The sequence below is a fragment of the Pelophylax lessonae genome, assembly GCF_965119305.1.
Source record: "Pelophylax lessonae genome assembly, chromosome: 9".
Lineage (NCBI taxonomy): Eukaryota > Metazoa > Chordata > Amphibia > Anura > Ranidae > Pelophylax > Pelophylax lessonae.
The window spans coordinates 229,410,979-229,435,311 of record NC_138776.1 but is presented as its reverse complement, the minus strand read 5'-3'; the positions used below and the strand labels follow the sequence as shown (position 1 = coordinate 229,435,311).

The 24,333-nt window shown below is 43.6% G+C and overlaps 1 protein-coding gene across 1 annotated transcript in view; it reads right to left on the bottom strand.

Moving 5' to 3' along the window:
• The window catches only part of RTN4RL2 (reticulon 4 receptor like 2), a 218,445-nt gene that overhangs the window by 1,391 nt on the left and 192,721 nt on the right, over positions 1-24,333 (bottom strand). The gene's annotated exons all lie outside the window — the stretch shown is intronic.

The window sequence follows — 24,333 nt, the reverse complement described above, 5'->3', positions numbered from 1 at the left end:
AGAGAGATAAAGAAATAGAGAGAGAAAGAGAGAGAGAAAGAAAGAGAGAGAGAGATAAAGAAATAGAGAGAGAAAGAGAGAGAGAGAAAGAGAGGGAGAGAAAGAAAGAGAGAAAGACAGAGAGAGTGAAAGAGAGAGAGAGAGATACAGTGCATTGAAAAACTATTCATTCCCCTTGAAATGTTCCACATTTTGTCAAGATACAACCAAAAACGTAAATGTATTTTATTAGGATTTTATGTGATAGACTAACACAAAGCGGCACATAATTGTGAAGTGGAAGGAAAATTATTATAATTTTTTTTTAGAATTTTATTTTTTTAACTTTTTATATATTATTCAATAATCCAATAGGGGGGGGGGGGGGGGTGTATAATTTAGGCCCTCTGATGTCTCATTTTTGAGACACAGAAAGGGACTGAGGACAGATTCATGAGTCCCTTTGTCTGCAGCCTCAGCTGCACAGAATTATTGAATAGGAATAGCTCTGTACAGAGCTTCCTATTCATTCATAAATGGGGGCATAGTGAACAAAGTTTCTATGCCCCAGCTATGAATGAATAAACAAACAAAAACAAAATGGTACTGATCACTGACTCTATTAAATAAAACCCTGCTCTCCGTTAGGGATGATCGAACGGTTCGGTTGGACCATCGGTTCGGCCTGAACATTGGGTGTTCGAGGTTCGGCCGAATTTAGAACTTTTTGCCCAAAAAGTTCGGAGTTCGGCAACCAGAACCGACCAAAATGCAATGGTTCAGGAAATGGGCTTTAAAAGCCTGTGATTGGACCAGAACCATTAGCAAAAGCCAATTGAGCAGGCAGAAGAATGCTAGGAATGTGATTGGAGTGACTAGGGGGTCCCTAGGCCAATCATTAGTGAATACACCCCCCAGTATATAAGATAGCCCTCGCCAAAATTCCTAGCATTGTTATACAGGACATGGAAGAGAGTGGAAGCAGTTCTGCTAATTTTACTTTAAAAGTGTCATTTAGCATTTATTAGTGTGAGGAAAGGGATATCTAGTGTAGTTAGAGTGCTCCTTTACACTTTAGTTAGCTTCAAAAATTTAGTTTCTGTAGGGAAAGTGTGAAGTGTCAGGGTGACCGTAATGTAGTGTAGGGTTAACTGACTGCTATGGCAGGGTGACCGAACCCTTCCCTATCAGGGTGACCGTAATGTAGTGTAGGGTGAACTGACAGTGACTGCTATGGCAGGGTGACCGAACCCTTTCATAGCAGGGTGACCGCTATACAGAAAAGCTAGTTTCTCTTGTGTCACTTTCGCTGCAGGGATATGGCTTCGCCGCCGCCAGCATTTTTGGCTGCAGGCGTTGCTAGTGCTTTTTTGAGCACATGTTTGGAGTCAGACATGACATCTGAACATGTGTATAGGGGGTATATATACACACCCATGTCTGTATATATACACCTGCACATATATAGGTGTGAAAGGAGCAGAAAAAACTACTTGCGCTAATGAAATAATTAACACCTGCCTCCAAAGAACCCATAAAAATGCCCAAAAAAATTCTAGCGTAAAAAAAAAATGCCCAGGTGTGTTGTTGCAGGCATTTTTTGGGTTTTTTTGGAGGCAGGCAAAACATCTGAACTTGTGTATAGTGTACCTGTGAAGTTTCAGCTCTGTAGCATGTCCAGAACCAGAAAAAAATATAATTTTTCAGTAGAGCAGGGATGGTGGGACCCTCCTTTTACACCTATATGATCTTTTTTTTAAGGTTCTGGACATGCTACAGAGCTGAAACTTCACAGGTACACCTTTTAGACCCCCCAGACACAAAATCACACAAAAAAAGTTCTTAAAAATTGTAATTTTTGATAGATTTTTGATAGAGAGCCAATTATTGAAAAAAAAATAAATAAAATAAAAAAATTTCTTTGGATTTAGTGTCTGGGGGGTCTAAAAAGTGTACCTGTGAAGTTTCAGCTCTGTAGCATATCCAGAACCCCCCAAAAATTAGCATTTTCTTATAATTTTTATTAGAACAGGAATACGGCTTCTCTACGGCGTTTTTTCTTGCATTTATCGGGCATTTTTGGAGGCAGGCATGACTTTTTTTGGATTAGTGTCTGGGGGGGGGGGGGGGTTCTAAAAAGTGTACCTGTGAAGTTTCAGCTCTGTAGCATGTCCAGAACCATAAAAAAAGATAATTTTTCAGTAGAGCAGGGATGGTGGGACCCCCCTTTTACACCTATTTGATTTTTTTTTTCTGGTTCTGGACATGCTACAGAGCTGAAACTTCACAGGTACACTTTTTAGACCCCCCAGACACAAAATCACACAAAAAAAAGTTCTTAAAAATTGTAATTTTTGATAGATTTTTGATAGAGAGCCAATTATTGAAAAAAAAATTAAAAAAAAAAAAAATTCTTTGGATTTAGTGTCTGGGGGGGTCTAAAAAGTGTACCTGTGAAGTTTCAGCTCTGTAGCATGTCCAGAACCATAAAAAAAAGATTGTTTGTATTAGAACACTTTCAGCACAGGATGTTGGCTTCTCGCTTTTCACACCTTGCCGGTTTAATAGCAAGCATTTTTTTGGGCATTTTTTTGGGTTCTTTTGAGGTAGGAAAAACATCTGAACTTGTGTATAGTGGTATATATACCACTATACACAAGTTCAGATGTTTTGCCTTCCTCCAAAGAACCCAAAAAAATGCTCAAAAAAACGCTAGCGTCAAAAAAAAAAAAAAAAAACGCCCAGGTGTGTTGTTGCAGGCATTTTTTTGGGGTTTTTGGAGGCAGGCAAAGCATCTGAACTTGTGTACACACACATACTTTATATGTATTTTACACTTAGACATATATAGGTGTTATAGGAGCGTAACCATATTAGTGTAAATGATTTCATTAGCGCAAGCATATATTTCTGCTACTATCACACCTATATATGTCTATGTGTGTATATACATATAAGTATGTGTGTATATATACCCGTATACACAAGTTCAGATGTTTTGCCTGCCTCCAAAGAACCCAAAAAAATGCCCAAAAAAACGCTAGCGCCAAAAAAAAAAAACGCCCAGGTGTGTTGTTGCAGGCATTTTTTTGGGGTTTTTAAAGGCAGGCAAAACATCTGAACTTGTGTATAGTACCACTATACACAAGTTCAGATGTTTTTCCTGACTCCAAAGAACCCAAAAAAATGCCCAAAAAAACGCCTGCTATTAAACCGGCAAGGTGTGAAAAGCGAGAAGCCATATTACAGATCTATAATTGCACTAATACAAACAATCTTTTGTTTATGGTTCTGGACATGCTACAGAGCTGAATCTTCACAGGTACACTTTTTAGACCCCCCCAGACACTAAATCCAAAGAAATGTATTTATTTTTTTATTTTTTTTATTTTTTTTTTATTTTTTCAATAATTGGCTCTCTATCAAAAATCTATCAAAAATGACAATTTTTAAGAACTTTTTTGTGTGATTTTGTGTCTGGGGGGTCTAAAAGGTGTACCTGTGAAGTTTCAGCTCTGTAGCATGTCCAGAACCCCCAAAAAAAGATCATATAGGTGTAAAATGAGGGTACCACCATCCCTGCCCTACTGAAAAATTATCTTTTTTTCTGGTTCTGGACATGCTACAGAGCTGAAACTTCACAGGTACACTTTTAGACCCCCCAGATACTAAATCCAAAGAAATATATATATATTTTTTTTAATTTTTCCAATAATTGGCTCTCTATCAAAAATGACAATTTTTAAGAACTTTTTTGTGTGATTAATAGTCCCTGGGGTATGACCCAGAACCCTAGGCAATTTTTAGGGTCATTTATTGGGTTTTAGGGCTTCAAAATGGTGTTTTTTGATTACCGAAGTTCGGGTCCCATTGATTTCAATGGGGTTCTGAAATCCGGGCCGAACTTTCGGGTAGTTCGGATGTTCTGGCCGAACCAAACTTTTGAAAAGTTCGATCATCCCTAGTGTGAGTGTAGTATGACCATTCATTTTTCCTTTTCTCAAGGGCAGGTTTACTGCTGTATACTTCTGTGTGTTACTGCACATTTAGCACAGAATATTTCAGTGTGTCTTGCATCTTTAAGTGTGTTAGGACATAGAGAAAGGAAACCCCCCCCCCCCCCCCCAAATGGGACTTTAAAGGCAGTCAATAAGTAACATGAAGTATAAATATAAAAACATAATGTTTATTTCACATTGGAATAAAATTGACAATATATATCAAAATAAAAGCAACATAGTGGACCATCTGTAGAAGTGCAAGTGTACCGCAGGTTTAATCAGGGTGAGCGAAAGGGTATCAGGATACAATGTCCAACCCAATATGCTCACACTGATATATCCATGTCCATATCCAACATGTTTCGGAACATCAACAATTCCTTCTTCAGGGAATAAATCTGAACATAGTACTTGGGTCTATAGTGTACAAAATATAAATATCAGTACAAATATTATACAATAGATATCTCACGTATATCAATACAATTGTAATGGCAGAAAACTTATACTCACATTGATACATACACATTCTGAAATTTGTAGGGATTTGGGGTCCCAAATGCCTGTTTCATCAGGAATACAGCACAGGTTGAGGCCCTCAGTATAGGGCTGACTGAGTGTGGGTGACACACAAAAAAATAAAAATAAAGGATAACTGTGTAGGTAACTGGGAGCTTAGTATCAAGCAGAGAATCTCCCATGTCTCGACTATGTTAGAAGCCCTCAAGGATGTGCTAATCGGTCCTATGAATTACAAAAAGTGGATGAATATAGGTGAGTGTCTGTGTCTTAAAAATACTGTATTTTCTGGCGTATAAGACTACTTTTGAACCTCAAAAAAATCCCCCAAAAATGGGGGGTCGTCTTATACACCAAGTATAATATCTCCAAGGTAACCTAAGTATAAGTATTACCGGTAGAAGAAAATTAGGGGGGGTCGTCTTATACGCCCAGTCGTCTTATACGCCGGAAAATACGGTATATGTGAAAAACAAAGGACACTAGACAAATCACCGGTCAAGTTACAGGCACGGCTCTCCAATGTAAGGCCTGCTATAGACAGAGTACTTATAGTATCTCACAAAAGTAACTACACCCCTCACATTTTTGTGAATATTTTGTTATATCTTTTACATCAATGAAAACATGTCACTTTGCTACAAGGTAAAGTAATGAGTGGACAGCTTGTATAACAGTGTAAATTTGCTTTCCCCTCAAAATAGCTCAACACGCAGCCATTAATGTCTAAACCGCTGGAAACAAAAGTGAGTACACCCCTAAGTTAAAGTGTCCAAATTGAGCCCAAAGTGTCAATATTTTGTATGGCCACCATTGAATAAATGTAAACAAAATATAAACAAAAACTGTGCTGTATCCAAGGTATTGTACAGAACACAAGATAAAGAAATCATATATATATATAGCCATTGTTGAATACAAATGCTAACAATAACATATGCTGTACAGTAACCTACAAAATAATAATAATAATTGTTGCACAAAATATCCCACCAAGGACTATTCTATACTTTTTAAAATCTGAGCCATGTATGTAATGTAGTGTCAGAACAAGCCAAGACAAGATAAGTTTAAAGGAAGATAAAGGGGATGGGGTGAATCATGGCACATATAATAAAAAAAGAGATGACAGTGCATAGTGTATGCACACAATAAAGAAAAAATATGGGAATGAAAAAAAAAAAAAAAGGTTATGAAAATAAAAAATGTGAAGCTGCAGAAAAAGATGGAAGAGCATAGGCCCATCAAAAAAAAAAAAAAAAAAGAAAGGGAAACCAGAGGTATCAGCTCTCAACTATATCCTCCTGATGCAAATTATATTATATCTGCTGCGCCTGGTAATAAAATACAATATTAAAATAAAGCAAAGAATCAACTGACACAATATTGTGAAATAAACAATAAACTAGTATAAACAGTACAAAAATAGTGCAGCGCTATTCAAATAGCAAAAAAGTCCACATCCAGCGAGAGAGTCCCAGTGGAAAGCAAAGAACATATCTTTAATCCTTATGTGAGGACCACCACCGACACCCAATCACACAGCCTCTTACCATATATCAAAGACCCTCACTACAAAGGTCTATAAGAGCGTGCTATATACATCAGGCAAAGGTGATAGTGGAATCCTCCAATAATCTTCTAGCAATCCTCTCTGCAGACATAACATATCATGTGGAGATGAATAAAACACTTCTCATGGTGTAGAGTAGACGTATTAATCCAATTTATTATGAATAAAAGATCCTTAACCTCCTGATGTGAAGCCCTGGAGAAAGTGCTTGAAGTTGAAAGCCTCATTAAGTCAGGGTTATTAGGGGCACTGAGGTTGAAAATCCACCTCAGCTCCCGTTGTAGGAGGAGCTTGTTGAGGTCTCCTCCACGTGGGCTGGGGTGGATTCTGTCCAAAACCAGAAAGGATATGTGGGGAAATTTTCCTCGGTGAAATTCCTTGACATGCCTCCCTCAGAGGCCGTGCAGAGCAGACTGAGTGGTTACTGAGCGTTCCCAGAAGCAGAGGAGGAGAGCATTCCCAGAAGCAGAGGCAGTGTGCAAGGCAGCAGCAGCTGCAAGCAAGGCGGGGGGAGAGAGCTGTGTGTAGAGGAGGAGCCGCGGATGACACCGGGTGCGGGTACAGAGGACTCAAGGGACCTGTGATAGAGCGGCGGTGGCAGTGGCCACGGAAGACTGAGGGACGTGAGTAGGGGGACTGATCAGCTGATCAGGGGGTAACTGACTATGACCTGCGACTGACTGACCTGCGTCTGACTGTGCCTGCGACTGACTGTGCCTGCGACTGACTGTGCCTGCGTCTGACCGTGCTCTGCGACTGACCGTGCTCTGCGACTGACAGTGCTCCACGACTGATAGTGCTCTGCGACTGACTGTGCTCTGCGTCTGACTGTGCTCTGCGACTGACTGTGCTCTTCAACTGTCTGACCTTGCTCTGCGACTGACTGTGCCCTGTGACTGACCGTGCTCTGCGACTGATAGTGCTCTACGACTGAATGACCGTGCTCTGCGACTAACTGTGCTCTGCTACTGTCTGACCGTGCTCTGCGATTGACTGAGCTCTGCAACTGTCTGACCGTTCTCTGTGACTGACTGTGCTCTGCGACTGACCGTGCTCTGCGACTGACTGAGTGTGCTTTGCGACTGACTGTGCTCTGCAACTGTCTGACCATTCTCTGTGACTGACCGTGCTCTGCGACTGACCATGCTCTGCGACTGACCGTGCTCTGCGACTGACCGTGCTCTGCGACTGATAGTGCTCTGCGACTGACTGACTGTGCTCTGCGACTGACTGTGTTCTGCGACTTACTGAGTGTGCTTTGCGACTGACTGTGCTCTGCAACTGTCTGACCATTCTCTGTGACTGACTGTGCTCTGCGACTGATAGTGCTCTGCGACTGACTGACCATGCTCTGCGACTGACTGTGTTCTGCGACTTACTGAGTGTGCTTTGCGACTGACTGTGCTCTGCGACTGACTGTGTTCTGCGACTTACTGAGTGTGCTCTGCGACTGACTGTGCTCTGCGACTGACCATGCTCTGCGACTGACCATGCTCTGCGAGTGACCGTGCTCTGCGACTGACCGTGCTCTGCGACTGATAGTGCTCTGCGACTGACTGACTGTGCTCTGCGACTGACTGTGTTCTGCGACTTACTGAGTGTGCTTTGCGACTGACTGTGCTCTGCAACTGTCTGACCATTCTCTGTGACTGACTGTGCTTTGCGACTGACCATGCTCTGCGACTGACCATGCTCTGCGACTGACCGTGCTCTGCGACTGACCGTGCTCTGCGACTGATAGTGCTCTGCGACTGACTGACCATGCTCTGCGACTGACTGTGTTCTGCGACTTACTGAGTGTGCTTTGCGACTGACTGTGCTCTGCGACTGACTGTGTTCTGCGACTTACTGAGTGTGCTCTGCGACTGACTGTGCCCTGTGACTGACCGTGCTCTGCGACTGACCGTGCTCTGCGACTGACCGTGCTCTGCGACTGACTGTGCTCTGTGACTGTCTGACCGTGCTCTGTGACTGACTGTGCTCTGCGACTGATTGTGCTCTGCGACTGACCATGCTCTGCGACTGACTGTGCTCTACGACTGACTGTGCTCTGCGACTGACTGAGCGTGCTTTTCGACTGACTGTACTCTGCAACTGTCTGACCGTTCTCTGTGACTGACTGTGCTCTGCGACTGACCGTGCTCTGCAACTGACCATGCTCTGCGACTGACTGTGCTCTGCGGCTGTCTGACCGTGCTCTGCGACTGACTGTGCTCTGCGACTGACAGTGCTCTGCGACTGACAGTGCTCTGCAACTGACCGTGCTCTGCAGCTCACTGTGCTCTGTGACTGATAGTGCTCTGCGACTGACTGTGCTCTACAACTGTCTGACCATGCTCTGCCACTGACTGTGCTCTGTGACTGACAGTGCTCTGTGACTGACTGTGCTCTGCGACTGATAGTGCTCTGCGACTGACCATGCTCTGCGACTGACTGAGTGTGCTTTGCGACTGACTGTGCTCTGCAACTGTCTGACCATTCTCTGTGACTGACTGTGCTCTGCGACTGACCGCGCTCTGCGACTGACCGTGCTCTGCGACTGACCGTGCTCTGCGACTGACTGACTGTGCTCTGCGACTGACTGTGTTCTGCGACTTACTGAGTGTGCTTTGCGACTGACTGTGCTCTGCAACTGTCTGACCATTCTCTGTGACTGACTGTGCTCTGCGACTGACCATGCTCTGCGACTGACTGTGCTCTGCGACTGTCTGACCATGCTCTGCAACTGTCTGACCTTGCTCTGCGACTGACTGTGCCCTGTGACTGACCGTGCTCTGCGACTGACCGTGCTCTGCGACTGACTGTGCTCTGTGACTGTCTGACCGTGCTCTGTGACTGACTGTGCTCTGCGACTGATTGTGCTCTGCGACTGACCATGCTCTGCGACTGACTGTGCTCTACGACTGACTGTTCTCTGCTACTGACTGAGCGTGCTTTTCGATTGACTGTACTCTGCAACTGTCTGACCGTTCTCTGTGACTGACCGTGTTCTGCGACTGACCGTGCTCTGCAACTGACCATGCTCTGCGACTGACTGTGCTCTGCGGCTGTCTGACCGTGCTCTGCGACTGACTGTGCTCTGCGACTGACAGTGCTCTGCGACTGACCGTGCTCTGCAACTGACCGTGCTCTGCGGCTGACTGTGCTCTGTGACTGATAGTGCTCTGTGACTGACTGTGCTCTACAACTGTCTGACCATGCTCTGCCACTGACTGTGCTCTGCGACTGACAGTGCTCTGTGACTGACTGTGCTCTGCTACTGATAGTGCTCTGCGACTGACTGTGCTCTGCGACTGTCTGACCATGCTCTGCGACTGACTGTGTTCTGCGACTGACCGTGCTCTGCGACTGACTGAGTGTGCTTTGCGACTGACTGTGCTCTGCAACTGTCTGACCATTCTCTGTGACTGACTGTGCTCTGCGACTGACCGTGCTCTGCGACTGACCATGCTCTGCGACTGACCGTGCTCTGCGACTGATAGTGCTCTGCAACTGACTGACTGTGCTCTGCGACTGACTGTGTTCTGCGACTTACTGAGTGTGCTTTGCGACTGACTGTGCTCTGCAACTGTCTGACCATTCTCTGTGACTGACTGTACTCTGCGACTGACCATGCTCTGCGACTGACTGTGCTCTGCGACTGTCTGACCATGCTCTGCAACTGTCTGACCTTGCTCTGCGACTGACTGTGCCCTGTGACTGACTGTGCCCTGTGACTGACTGTGCCCTGTGACTGACCGTGCTCTGCGACTGACCGTGCTCTGCGACTGACCGTGCTCTGCGACTGATAGTGCTCTGCGACTGACTGTGCTCTGTGACTGTCTGACCGTGCTCTGTGACTGACTGTGCTCTGCGACTGATTGTGCTCTGCGACTGACCATGCTCTGCGACTGACTGTGCTCTACAACTGACTGTGCTCTGCGGCTGTCTGACCGTGCTCTGCGACTGACTGTGCTCTGCGACTGACAGTGCTCTGCAACTGACCGTGCTCTGCGGCTGACTGTGCTCTGTGACTGATAGTGATCTGCGACTGACTGTGCTCTACAACTGTCTGACCATGCTCTGCGACTGATAGTGCTCTGCGACTGATAGTGCTCTGCGACTGTCTGACCATGCTCTGCGACTGACTGTGCTCTGCGACTGACCGTGCTCCGCGACTGGCTGCGACTGACTGTACTCTGCGACTGACTGCGCTCTGCGACTGACTGCGCTCTGCGACTGACCGTGCTCTGCGACTGACCACACTCTGCGACTGACTGCGACCGTCGTACTCTGCGACTGACCGAGCTCTGCGACCAACCGAGCTCTGCGACTGACTGACCGTGCTCTGCGACTGAGTACCTGGGAGGACTGGTAAGTATCTTAGCGACTGGTGAGTATCTTAGCGACTGGTGAGTACCTTAGGGTTAGTACCAGGGAAGATAGAGGTAGAGTAGGTAAGGAATAGCAGGTTGATACTAATTATCCCCATAGAGTAGAGGGTAATAATGTCCGACAGGATTGGGGATGCCACTCAGTGCACTTCTTGCTCCATGTATGCGTTCCTTGATGAACCAATCGAGGGCGAATACTGCTGTGCAAGAAGTGCGACTTGTTTCTCTGGAAGCCCAGATCCTGGATCTAGAAAACATAGTGGCAACACTGCGTAGCATCAACAACCTGGAAAGGAGCTTGGACATTACCCATCAGGCGCTGGCAGGCGCCAGCATAGAGAGGGAAGACCTCAGACCAAACACGAAAAAAAATAAACACCATTCACTATCAACTTCCACAAAACTAAGAGGGGTATATGTAAATGCCAGGAGCCTAGCTAAAAAAATGGATGAGTTGGAAATGTTAGTACATGAGGAGGACATAGACCTTGTGGGAATAAGGGAAACTTGGTTTGACCCCTCACATGACTGGCTGGCCAATATCCAAGGGTATTCGGTGTACCGGAAAGACAGGGTAGGAAAAAGGTAGGAGTCCAGGACAACCTGGGCTCTAGCAATCACAGGATGATCACATTTAGCGTAAATAACAATATAACAAGGCAAGTGGGGAACATAAGAACCCTAAACTTCAGAAGGGCAAACTTTCCCAAATTGTGCTCAATGATGGAAAGGGTAAACTGGGACCAAACCCTAGGATCACTGACCACGGAGGAAAAATGGGAATGCTTTAGGAACATATTAAACAAATGCATCTCGCAGTGCATTCCTATGGGAAATAAATTTAGAAGAGACAAAGCCAAACCTGGCTGGCTAAACCGTAATGTTAAAAAACGTATTAGTGGAAAAAAAATGGCCTTCAAGAAATATAAATCAGAGGGCACAGTATTGGCTTTCGAGCATAACAAGGAGGCAAATAAGAAAAGTAAATACGAAATGAAAATGGCTAAAATCAACTTTGAGAGACAAAAAGCGGAGGATAGTAAAAAGAAAGATATTCTTTAAATATATCAACAGCAAAAAACCTAGGGCAGAGCACGTTGCACACATAATTAACGATGGTGGGAGGATGGTTACAGAGGACACTGAAAAGGCAACCGTGCTGAATGCTTTTTTCTTGTCAGTCTTTACACAGGAAAAGGAGGGGTACACTGACCACGACTATATGGTTAGTAGTAATACACAGGACTTGCCGCTATGGCTAACAGAGGGTGAAATCAGGGAAAGGCTGGATAAAATTAACACAAATAAATCACCAGGCCTGGATGGCATACAGTGGGGATCGAAAGTTTGGGTACCCCAGGTAAAAATTTGTATTAATGTGCATAAAGAAGCCAAGGAAAGATGGAAAAATCTCCAAAAGGCATCAAATTACAGATTAGACATTCTTATAATATGTCAACAAAAGTTAGATTTTATTTCCATCATATACACTTTCAAAATAACAGAAAACAAAAAAATTGCATCTGCAAAAGTTTGGGCACCCTGCAGAGTTAATATCTTGTACTGCCCCCTTTGCCAAGTATCACAGCTTGTAAACGCTTTTTGTAGCCAGCCAAGAGTATTTCAATTCTTGTTTGAGGTATCTTTGCCCATTCTTCCTTACAAAAGTCTTCCAGTTCTTTGAGATTTCTGGGCTGTCTGTCACGCACTGCTCTTTTAAGGTCTATCCATAGATTTTCAATTATGTTGAGGTCAGGAGATTGTGAAGGCCATGGCAAAACCTTCAGTTTACCCCTCTTGATGTAATCCCCCGTGGATTTTGAGGTGTGTTTAGGATCATTATCCATTTGTAGAAGCCATCCTCTCTTTAACTTCAGCTTTTTCACAGATGGCATCAAGTTACCATCCAAAATTTGCTGAAATTTTATTGAATCCATTTTTCCTTCTACTCGTGAGATGTTCCCTGTGCCACTGGCTGCAATACAACCATGGAACATTATAAAAGACAGCGCTACCAGGAAAGTGATATATATAACAAGTACAGTCCTTGAATAAATAAGTAAACTATCTAATTCATAAATATATAAAGTGCACTTAGCGATAAAAAATATATAATATATCAATTAATACATATAAGGTGCAATGTATCCAAGATTGTTGAGTGCTAAAGTGAAATAGTGCTAAATAAAGTGCAGTCCAAACAAAATTGTAAGTTCACTGAAATGTCAGATAAAGTGCTGGACAAAAAGTGCTTGAAGTGCTCCACCCCCATGCTTAACAGTTGGACAGAGGTTCTTTTCATGAAATTCTGTGCCCCTTCTTCTCCAAACGTACCTTTGCTCATTCCGGCCAAAAAGTTCAATTTTAACCTCATCGGTCCACAGAACTTGTTTCCAAAATGCATCAGGCTTGTCTATATGTTCATTTGCAAAGTTCAAACGCTGATTTTTGTGGTGAGGATGTAGAAGAGGTTTTCTTCTGATGACTCTTCCATGAAGACCATATTTGTACAAGTATCTCTTTATAGTGGAATAGTGTACAATGACTCCAGTGTCTGCCAGATCTTTCTGGAGGGATCGTGCAGTCAAACGTGGGTTTTGAATTGTTTTTCTCACAATCCTGTGAGCTGTTATGTCTGATATTTTTCTTGGTCTTCCAGATCTTGCTTTAACTTCCACTGTTCCTGATGACTGCCATTTCTTAATTACATTCAGAACAGAGGATATTGACATCTGAAAACGCTTTGCTATCTTCTTATAGCCTTCTCCAGCTTTGTGAGCGTCAACTATTTTCAGTTTCAGTTTTCTAGACAACTGCTTAGAAGATCCCATGGTGCTGATTGTTGGGGCAAGGTCAGATGAGTCTGGGCATTTAAAACCTTTGAGATTGACATCACCTGGTCTTCCAAGACGATGATTGAGAACAATCCATGACACTGGCAGGTCTCAGCCTTGCAAAGGGGGCAGTGCATGCTATAAATTCTGCAGGGTGCCCAAACTTTTGCAGACACCATTTTTTTTCCTGTAATTTTGAAAGTGTCAAAGATGAAAATAAAATCTAACTTTTGTTGACATGTCTAATCTGTAATTTGATGCCTTTTGGAGATTTTTCCATCTTTCCTTGGCTTCTTTATGCACATTAATACAAATGTTTACCTGGGGTGCCCAAACCTTCGATCCCCACTGTACATCCGAGAGTAATCAAAGAACTTAGTAAGACTATATCTAGACCACTGTTCCTGATCTTTGCTGACAGTATTATGACAGGAAATGTACCAGGGGAGTGGAGGAAAGCTAACGTGATACAGATATTCAAAAAAGGGCAGAGGCATGTCCCGGGAAATTATAGGCCTGTCAGTCTGACATCGATAGTGTGTAAACTTCTGGAGGGGATGATAAGGGACTATATCGTAGAGTTTGCTAAAGACAACATCATCAACAGTAATCAGCACGGGTTTACAAATTGGCTTTCTTGTCAAACCAATCTCTTAACATTCTATGAGGAGGTGAGCTAGATAGGGGGAGACCAGCGGATGTGGTGTACCTGGATTTCAATAAGGCGTTTTATACAGTTCCCCACAAGCGCTTAATTTTTAAAATAAGGTCTGCAGGCATCGACCGCAAGGTTTGCTCTTGGATACGGAACTGGCTAAAAGGGCGTGTCCAAAGGGTGGTAATATATAGCGCATACTCAGACTGGTCTGAGGTGGTAAGTGGGGACCCCCAAGGCTCAGTCCTGGGACCAACCTTGTTCAATTTATACATAAACAGCATTGAGGATGGGATCAGTAGTTTTATATCAGTTTTTGCAGATGACACAAAATTGGGCAGGGCAATAACCGCACAGCATGAAGCACATATCCTACGGAATGACCTGGACAAAATACCAGAGTGGGCAACGACATGGCAAATGAGGTTTAACGTGGAGAAGTGTAAGGTTTTGCACTTGGGGACTAAAAACATAAAAGCACAATACACTTTAGGGGGGGAACCTTTGGGGGAATCAAAAATGGAGAATGATTTGGGAGTCTTGGTAGAGGATAGACTAAGTAATAGCATGCAATGTCTAGCGGCAGCTGCCAAAGCCGGCAGAATATTAGCATGCATAAAGAAAAGGATGTATTCCAGAGATAAAACTATAATCCTTCCACTTTATAAAACTCTGGTCCGACCACATCTGGAGTATTCTGTCCAGTTCTGGTCGCCGGTCCTCAGGAGGGATGTGTTGGAGCTGGGGAGAGTCCAGAGAAGGGCAACTAAACTAATTAGGAGATTGGAGGACCTTAATTATGAAGAGCGTCTGCAATCGCTTGATTTATTCTCCCTGGAGAAGAGACGCCTGAGAGGGGACATGATAGCAATTTATAAATATCTCAATGGTGATCTCAGCATAGAAAAAAAGCTATTCAGTCAAAAGGATTGCATGAGGACTCGAGGGCATACAATGCGATTAGAGGAGAAGCGTTTTAACCTCAGGCAACGTGGGGGGTTCTTTACTCTTAGGGCTACAAGATTGTGGAATTCTCTACCACAAGAGGTGGTTTCTGATGGAAGTATGGTGGCTTTCAAAAGACTCTTAGACGTACATCTCAAGGATCAGAACATTCAGGGGTATAAGAGATGATTATGGCCACACACACCTAACACAGGTTGAACTAGATGGACTATTGTCTTTATTCAACCTCACCTACTATGTAACTATGTAAAGGAAGTTCAGGGTTGGCCTGTGTCATGCTCTGGATGTGGCGGTACATATGCTGGCAAAACCTTTGGATGGTCTTACCCACGTAGAAACAACCACAGTCACAGAGCATGAGGTATACCACCCCCACAGTCTGACAATTGGCAAAATGCCTAGGGTGGAACAGTTGACCATTCGGTAGAACTAACTGACCTCTCCTATCAGTATATTTGCAGTAAGAGCACAACCCACATGTAAAGGTACCCAGTAGTTTGCATCTATCTCCCCGTTTAGAGCCCTGGTACTCCCTAACTTGCCCCCTATAGGTTTAACTCGCCTATAAGTAATTGATGGAACAGGGGGGACAAAGGGTCCCACTGTGGGGTCCGAGGTTAGTAAATGCCAGTATTTTCCAATAATTTGTTTAAACTCTCCATGTTTGTTCCAAAATTTTGTGATAATTCTGCTGACATCAGTCTGACTGTCGCTCTTTTTGGTGTAGAGGAGATCCTGTCTAGGGTGTGATAAGGCTTGTCTGTATGCCCTCTTCAAACACTTAAGACTGTTCTCTAATAGACATTGTTTTAGTAGGTTAGCTTCCTTATGGAAGGCCTCATCGCTAGAGCAGTAACATCTAGCATGTACTGGCTATAGGGAATGAATTGGACCAGGGGTCGGTCATTAAAACAGGTGGCATGAAGGATGGTATCACCTGCTGTGGGTTTGTGGAATAATTCACATGATAGTTTGTTCTCATTATACTTGAAGATAGAAACATCAAGGAAAGTGGTCTTAGATTTACTGAAAGAAATTGTAAATTGGAGGTCAGACTTATTGTTATTCAAAGTAGCGAGACATGCTTGAAGCAAATCCGAGGGGCTGTCCCAGAGCACAAATATGTCACCAATGTATCGGTACTACATCAGTATGTGGTCCGAATACATAGAGAACTGATCATCCTGAAAGAGACCACGTTCCCATTCCCCCAGGTACAGGTTGACATATGCAGGGGCACAACAAGTGCCCATGGCCACCCCCTGCACCTGGGGGAAAAGGGAACCGTTTAAACTAAACACATTGTGGTAGATGATAAATTCTGATGACATGATCATAAATTTGTTAAGGGATTTCTCTCTATGACTGGTTTGGGATAAAGGCCGCCGGATGCAGGCTATCCCACAGTCATTGGGTATGGAGCTATATAGGGCTTCCTTGTCTATGGTTGCTAGGATAGTATCTACTGTGACCTGTACTCCCTCCAATATCTGCAAGGGATGGATATAAGAGGGTAAGCTAGTAACGAATAGTCTGAGATACCGATCTACCACTCGGCTTATATTTTTAGTGATAGCTCCTCTGCCGGAGATGATGGGCCTTCCTGGCGGGTTCTTTTGGGTTTTCATGTATTTTTGGCAGAGTAAAATGTGGGCACCTTGGGGAAGCTGGTTCTGATGTACTCCCATGTGTGTTTGGGAATGATATTCTCATAGCATGATTTGTCTACCAATAGGTAATCTTAGCTGTATTTTTCCACAACTGCCCTGTCAATGGGTTGATACCAGTTAGTATTACTGAGTATTCGGGTGCACATTTGGACATATTGTTTGTTGTCCATAAGGACAATGTTCCCGCCCTTATCCGAGGGGTTGATGGTGATACATTGATTAACAGAAAGTGCCATTAGTGCCTCCTTCTCCATCCCATTAGGGTTTCTATTGTGGTTGGTATTGTTAGTTTGCATTTTTTGTGTGTTGTGAGTGACTAGCCTAAGCAATGTAGTGATGCCATGGTTAGAGCTTGGTGATGGGTATTGGGTGTATTTTTTCTTAAATTTGGATGTGAACTTGGAAAGGTTAATGGAGGACATGGGATTGATTGGTTGGGTATGGGGGTATCCCCTATGTTGGCCGAGGAAATGCGGTGTCCAGTGAAATATTTTGGTGGAAGCCCCTTCCGCATTCCTTCGCCATTTAGGTCTTCCGGCACGTTTGGACTGTTTGGAGCTAAGTTGGGAGGAAGCAAGTGAGAGAGATGAGTAATCAGATACAGATTGTTGGGCAAACGTGGAATTCGTTTTTGGACATTCATATTTGTTGGTGTGCCCGTGATGCCTTTTAAGGAGGGTCTTCATCTTTGCAGAACAGGATTTTCTTCCCGAGCTGCTAAGCATCAATGGGCGACACTGTGCTTACTGCGTGTTTGCGGCTCTGTGCCGGATCCCGCTAGGCCGGGGGATCGCAGCCATTGCTTGGAACACACAACTCTGTATACATGGACATGACCATCCATATTGAAGACACAGACCAGCTGATCTATATTACCTTGGAGGATGGAGGAGGAGACAGGGCCGTGTTTTGTGCACAAAATCCTGCCCTCCTGCCCCCCCCCCCCCACCTGCTTGCTATTGTGGGTCACTTGCCAGGTGAGTACTTATACTGGGACCCTGAGGAGGTTTCCATTAGGTGGGCTATTCCTTTGATACCTGTGTTTCTGCACCATTTGAGACATGTAAGTACTTTGTCTATAGCAGGCCTTACGTTGGAGAGCCATGTCGGTAGCTTGACCGGTGATTTGTCTAGTATCCTTTGTTTTTCACATATATTTTTAAGACACAGACACTCACCTATATTCATCCACTTTTTGTAATTCATAGGACGGATTGGCACATTGGCTATTCTTGAGGGCATCTAACATAGCTGAGACCTGGGAGATTCTCTGCTCGATACAGAGCCCCCAATTACCTACACTGTTATCCTTTATTTTTATTTGTTAGTGTGTGACCCACACTCAGTCAGCCCTATACTGAGGGCCTCAACCTGTGCTGTATTCCTGGTGAAACAGGCATTTGGGAACCAAAATCTCTACATATTTTTGAATGTGCATGTATCAATGCACGTTGTCTGCCATTGCAATTGTATGGATATAAGTGAGATATCTATTGTATACTATTTGTACTGATATTTATGTTCTGTACTCTATAGACCCAAGTGCTATGTTCAGATTTATTCCCTGAAGAAGGAATTGTTGATGTTCCGAAACATGTTGGATATGGACATGGATATATCAGTGTGAGCATTTTGGATTGGACATTGTAACCTGATACCCTTTTGCTCTCCCTGATTAAACCTGCGGGACACTTGCACTTTTACAGATGGTCCACTGTGTTGCTTTTAATTTGATATGTATAGTCAATTTTATTCCCATGTGAAATAAACAATATGTTTTTATATTGATACTTCATGTTACTTATTGTCTGCACTTAAAGTCCCATGGGGGGGGTTCCTTTCCCTATGTCCTATGTATTAGGGATGTGGCAGTCAGTCCTTTAGGACGCGTACACACTTAGCTCTATATATACTCTTACATATTTTAGTGTGTTACTGCACGCTTACCGCAGTATATTTCAGTGCATTATTACACATTTAATGCAGTTTATTGCAGTGCATTAGTGCTATTGTGGGTCAATTGCCAGGTGCACATTTTACACAGTTTATTGCAGTGCATTAGTGCACATTTAATGCAGTATATTGCAGTGCGCCAGTGCAGTTTTACTACAGTATAGCGTAGTGTGACAGGAGAACTTGTCTGTGTTGTGAGTACTCAGGGCTCCAAAGACCACTTTCTGTTGATTAAATTGCATCCACGTACACATTTCTTCATCTTTATTACATTTTGTTAATAAGCGCCCCCTCCAATATGTCTGGGAGGCAAACAAGGAGAGGCAGACATTCCCATGAGCAAAAAAACACAAAAGATGTTATACCTATGGGGGTAGAGCCCCACAAAGGTATAACGGAGAGGTTAATGACTAGGCAAGTTCAACTGGTTTTGGTGAAATAAAGTGCATATTTTATTGCAAAGTGCAAAAAACTATAGACTCCAATAGTTTAGACAGCACAGTGTGTACAACCACATACCCCAACCTCAAAGGTCAGGTATATACTAGTGATTACGATACTAAAAGAATAAATCCTGCGAGCAACCTTGAGGTCCTAAATTAATAGGCTATCTGCTTCAGACACTCCACTTCTAATAACCGTGTAAGTAAATAAACAGTGCTGCACATTTATATAATTATAAATTGCACTACATATATCAGATCCGTGTGTAATATATATGCAATATTAAACTGCTAAATAGTGCCAATAAATATATATAAATAAAGGTAAGTATATAAAAGTGAAAAAGATGTAAAAAAGTCCAGTGTGAAATAATAAATAAACGTGCTGAAAATGAATAAATGGATATAGTCCAAACAATCATAAAAGTGATCTGTGCCCCCAAAGATATGTGACGAGAGTGTCACAGTAGACAGTCACAACCGTGCATCCCCTTGTGAATGGGTGCTCACCTCAGCTCTTTATAAAAAACGCATGAGTAAAAAGATCCTATGAGGCAACCATAGGATAAATAAATGTGCTGAAAATTAATAAATGGATATAGTCCAAACAATCATAAAAGTGATCTGTGCTCCCAAAGATGTGTGACCAGAGTGTCACAGTAGACAGCCAAAACCGTGCACCCCCTTGTGAATGGAATGCTTTTTTTATAAAGAGCTGAGGTGAGCACCCATTCACAAGGGGATGCACGGTTGTGACTGTCTACTGTGTCTACTGTGACAGATCACTTTTATGATTGTTTGGACTATATCCATTTATTAATTTTCAGCACGTTTATTTATTATTTCACACTGGACTTTTTTACATCTTTTTCACTTTTATATACTTACCTTTATTTATATATATTTATTGGCACTATTTAGCACTTTAATATTGCATATTACACACGGATCTGATATATGTAGTGCAATTTATGATTATATATCCGTGCAGCACTGTTTATTTACTTAATATACTAGTGATTGACAAATATTGTTTTTTTCATTGCCGATACCGATATTTTGGTCATCACGTATCGGTATCGGCCGATATCGGACGATATTTTCGTACATTAAAATTTTTTTTTTTTTTTTTTACTTTACAATTACTCTTGTGGAGGGATCTGGGGGTCCAAAAGACCCCAAATCCCTCCACTGCACTTAAAAGCATTCAAAACACCAAGTTTGGCTATTTTGAATGCTGTCATTTTTTTAATCTGGCGCCAGTACCCGCAACTTCCTGGTTTTTGCATGGAGACCTGATCAGAGGGGGGGGGGGGGACGTCCCCTCCCGCTCCTTATAATGCCAGCTGAGCGGCTTCTCATTACAAGACAGCCGACCATCGGCTATGGATGCCGGTACCGGGGCGATGCCTCTAACTGCAGACATCACTCTGGTAAAAGCACTTTCCCGAAATATCGGAAATATCGATAACCTCTGGGGTCGATTCCGATATATCGGGCAAAGTGCATATCAGCACCCCGACATAATCGGTCGATCCCTAGTATATACTTCCCAGCCTGACAAACAACAAAAAACATGAATAGACACACAGGGGTAAGGCAAAGACAAGACAATATAAGAACAAAGAAGTCACTTGATAACGTCCGGGCGTGAGTGGAATGGTGTGCAAATTGATCTATAAAGTTTGTTTGTGGAAAATGCAAAATTATTCGTCAAGTAGATAGGATCAATATTGCACTAAGCCCGTTTCAACCTGATGGTAAGGGAATAACCATTTCTAGTAGATCTTATAAGGTATCCGTATGTCTCTGTGGTTGTATCTAAGCCAATAGCATATTGCACAGTGACCAAAGGGAAGCAGAAGTATACGGATGTGATAAGAACTATGTTGGCTATTGGCCAAATTGTTGACAGCTGTACAGTTCAATATGGAACATAGAATGTTCATATAATATAAAGTTCCAATGAATGTTCTGTGTGAAACAGATTAGTTGAAACAGTTCCAATAAAATAAGACGTAAGTAAGTCTCACCTTCCCCCTGTCAGTACCTGCAGTTCATAGAATGCCACAGTACTGTCTCGTAGTGGTGTGTAATTAGCCATGGGAAAGGAATCCTTCTAAGGGAGTGTAGAGTCCCATCGCTATTTCCTTTTTTATCCATCCTGGTAAATACGGGGGGATCTAGGCAAGGACTTCATACGGCATCCAGTGTGCCGGTTGTTCCCATGAGACTGTGAGGGGGCCAGCAGTGTATGTGCCCACAGTCAAAGGTGGACATGGTTTGCTCTCAGGCAGGGCATAATTTCCACTGTTTAGTGATGTTGCTCGTGCTATCCAGCCACAGCATGCAGAGGAGGTGGTGGACTGGCTTACTAAACCATCCTCATCCTCCTCATTCTCTGTCACCTAAGCAGAGACTAGTGGGCAGTCTACTGCAGCTGCCAGAGTGGCTTATTCTGCCTCCTTGTCCACAGCGATTCCTGCCATAGCTCATCAGGCATGGAGAATTCAGCTGAGTTATTTGAACACAGCCTCAGCCACTTGCTCCTTGACAATGCACAGTCATTACTTGATTCAGATGTTGGTTCTGAGGTTGAGGAAGGTAGGAACATGAGCCTACAGAGAGGGGAAAACACTGGTACACAATTTGGCAGTCATGTTCCCCCAGCCACAGCATATTGCCAAGTTGTCTCCAGTGATAATGAGGATGAAAGGAATGATGTTGATGAGGTCACTGATGTTACTTGGGTGTCGGATAGAGAAGAGGGGCAAAGTAAGGGTGAGGCCCAACCCCAATGAGGCAGCCATCATGGAAAATTAGAGAGCAGCCACCCTAATCAACAAGATTGTGGAGCTATTACAGTATCTCCCGGCCCACTTCCCACGACTCAGCTGTCTGGGCCTTTTTTAGCACATGTGCAGCTGATCGCACTGTTGCAATTTGCAAACTTTGCCTCAAGCACATCAAGCGTGGCAAAAACACCAGCCATTTGGGTGCCACATGCTTGACAAGGCATTTAACCTCCCACCACTTTGCCCATTGGCAAAAGCATGCCCATCTGGTGGAACTCAACATTGGCAATACTGCAGTGGCTGCACATGCAGCAGAAGGCTGTCAACAACCACACGCTCTGGCCGGCTTAGCTTTTTTTTCCCACGCCAATGGCTGCTGATAAAGGATGCATGCACTGTACTGTCACCATTTGAGGAGTCAACAAGGATAGTGAGCCATGACGATACATGCATCAGTGACACAATCCCTGTTGTGTTCCTGCTGGAGCAGACTTTGCGTGGCGCTGTGGACAGGGCACTCGAGGCAGAGCAGCAGGAGGAAGAGGAGGACTTCCTTTCCTCTCGAGGCTCACTTTATGCAGACACCATTCTTGCCATCAAATGCAAAACATAAGACAAGAGACAACAAAAACAAACATATCAACAAGGTACATCGTGGATCGGGTGGACAGATTACTGGGTGGGGCTGGGGAAGACCCAGCTGTCATGGTACACGTGGGTACCAATGACATAGGCAGGGGAAGATGGAGAGTCCTAAACAATTTCAGGGACTTAGACGCTAAGTTGAGGAGTAGGACCTCCAAGGTAGTATTTTCAGAAATACTACCTGTACCTCGAGCCGCACCAGAGAGGCAGCGGGCGATTAGGGAAGTTAACAAGTGGCTGAGGAGCTGGTGTAGTATGGAGGGTCTCAGGTTCCTGGGGAACTGGGCCGACTTCTCAGTCGGCCACCGGCTCTTTTGTAGGGACAGATTGCACCTAAATGGGGAGGGTGCAGCCTTACTGGGTGAGAAGATGGCCATAAAGTTAGAGGGGCTTTTAAACTAGGTGATGGGGGGGAGGGTACAGATGTAGAATTAGCCAGTGGAAAGCAAGATTCAGAGGGCACAAATGGGGACATTAGCGGTAGGGTGTTCAGAGCTCCTAAACCCAGGGTGGGTATGGGGAAAAATAACAAGAGCAGCCTAAAAACATCAAAGGAGAATATATGCAACCGGTCAAAATTAAGAGGTTTATATACCAATGCCAGAAGCCTGGGCAACAAGATGAGAGAGCTGGAGCTACTGATGTTTGAGGAGGACTTAGATTTTGTGGGGATAACAGAGACTTGGTTTGACAGCTCTCATGACTGGATGGCGACCATTCAGGGGTACTCCCTTTATCGCAGAGATAGAGAAGGTAAAAAAGGGGGAGGGGTATGTCTGTATATTAAGAACAGTGTACAGGTAAATATGAGGGATGATATTAGTAATGGAGCTATGGACGAGGTAGAATCCCTATGGGTAGAACTTCAAAGGGAAGGCACTGTGGGGAAGGTAATATTGGGCGTATGCTATAGGCCCTACCAACCAGAGGGAGGAGGGGGAGGGGGAGGCAGACCTCCTTTTACAGATAGGATTGGCAGCAAGGATGGGAAATGCCATTATAATGGGGGACTTTAATTATCCAGATATAGACTGGGCAGGACTTCAGCCAAGGCTCTGCAGTTCCTAAATGTGTTGCAGGACAATTTCATGGGTAAGACGGTGAATGAACCGACAAGAAACAATGAGGTACTTGACCTACTGATTACCAACAATACAGACCTGCTTATGGATATAGAAATACGGGGCAACTTAGGAAACAGTGACCATAGGTCAATTAGTTTTAGTATTAACCATAGTAATAGGAAACACAAGGGTAATATAAGAACACTGAATTTCAAAAGAGCCAATTTCCCAAAACTGCGCTCGCTGCTAGAAAATATCAAATGGGATAGAACCCTGGGAACAAAAAACACGGAGGAAAAAAGGGAGTGCTTCAAGAGCATACTAAACAAAGGGATTGCCAGTGCATTCCAAAGGGAAATACATTTAAAAGAGCAAAACTAAACCCTGGGTGGCTAAACTCCAACATAAAAATGCATATTAATGCTAAAGGAAAGGCCTTCAAAAAATATAAGGCTGAGGGGTCATTGGCAGCATTCAAGCATTACAAAGAGTGTAATAAGAAATGTAAAGACCAAATCAAGGTGGCTAAAATAGAACACGAGAGACATATAGCGGAAGAGAGTAAAAAGAACCCCAAAAAATTCTTTAAGTATATAAACAGTAAGAAAGCGAGGCCAGAACACATTGACCCCATAAAAGATGACAAAGGAAATATGGCCACAGAGGACAGAGAAAAGGCGGAAGTATTAAATAATTTCTTCTCTTCAGTCTTCACAAAAGAATTGGGGGGCTACACTAACCCAGCTTGTAAGGCCAAACTAAATAACACACCTCAGGAAGTACCACCATGGCTAACAGAAGATAGACTTAGAACTGAACTAGAGAAACTCAACATAAATAAATCACCGGGACCTAATGGCTTG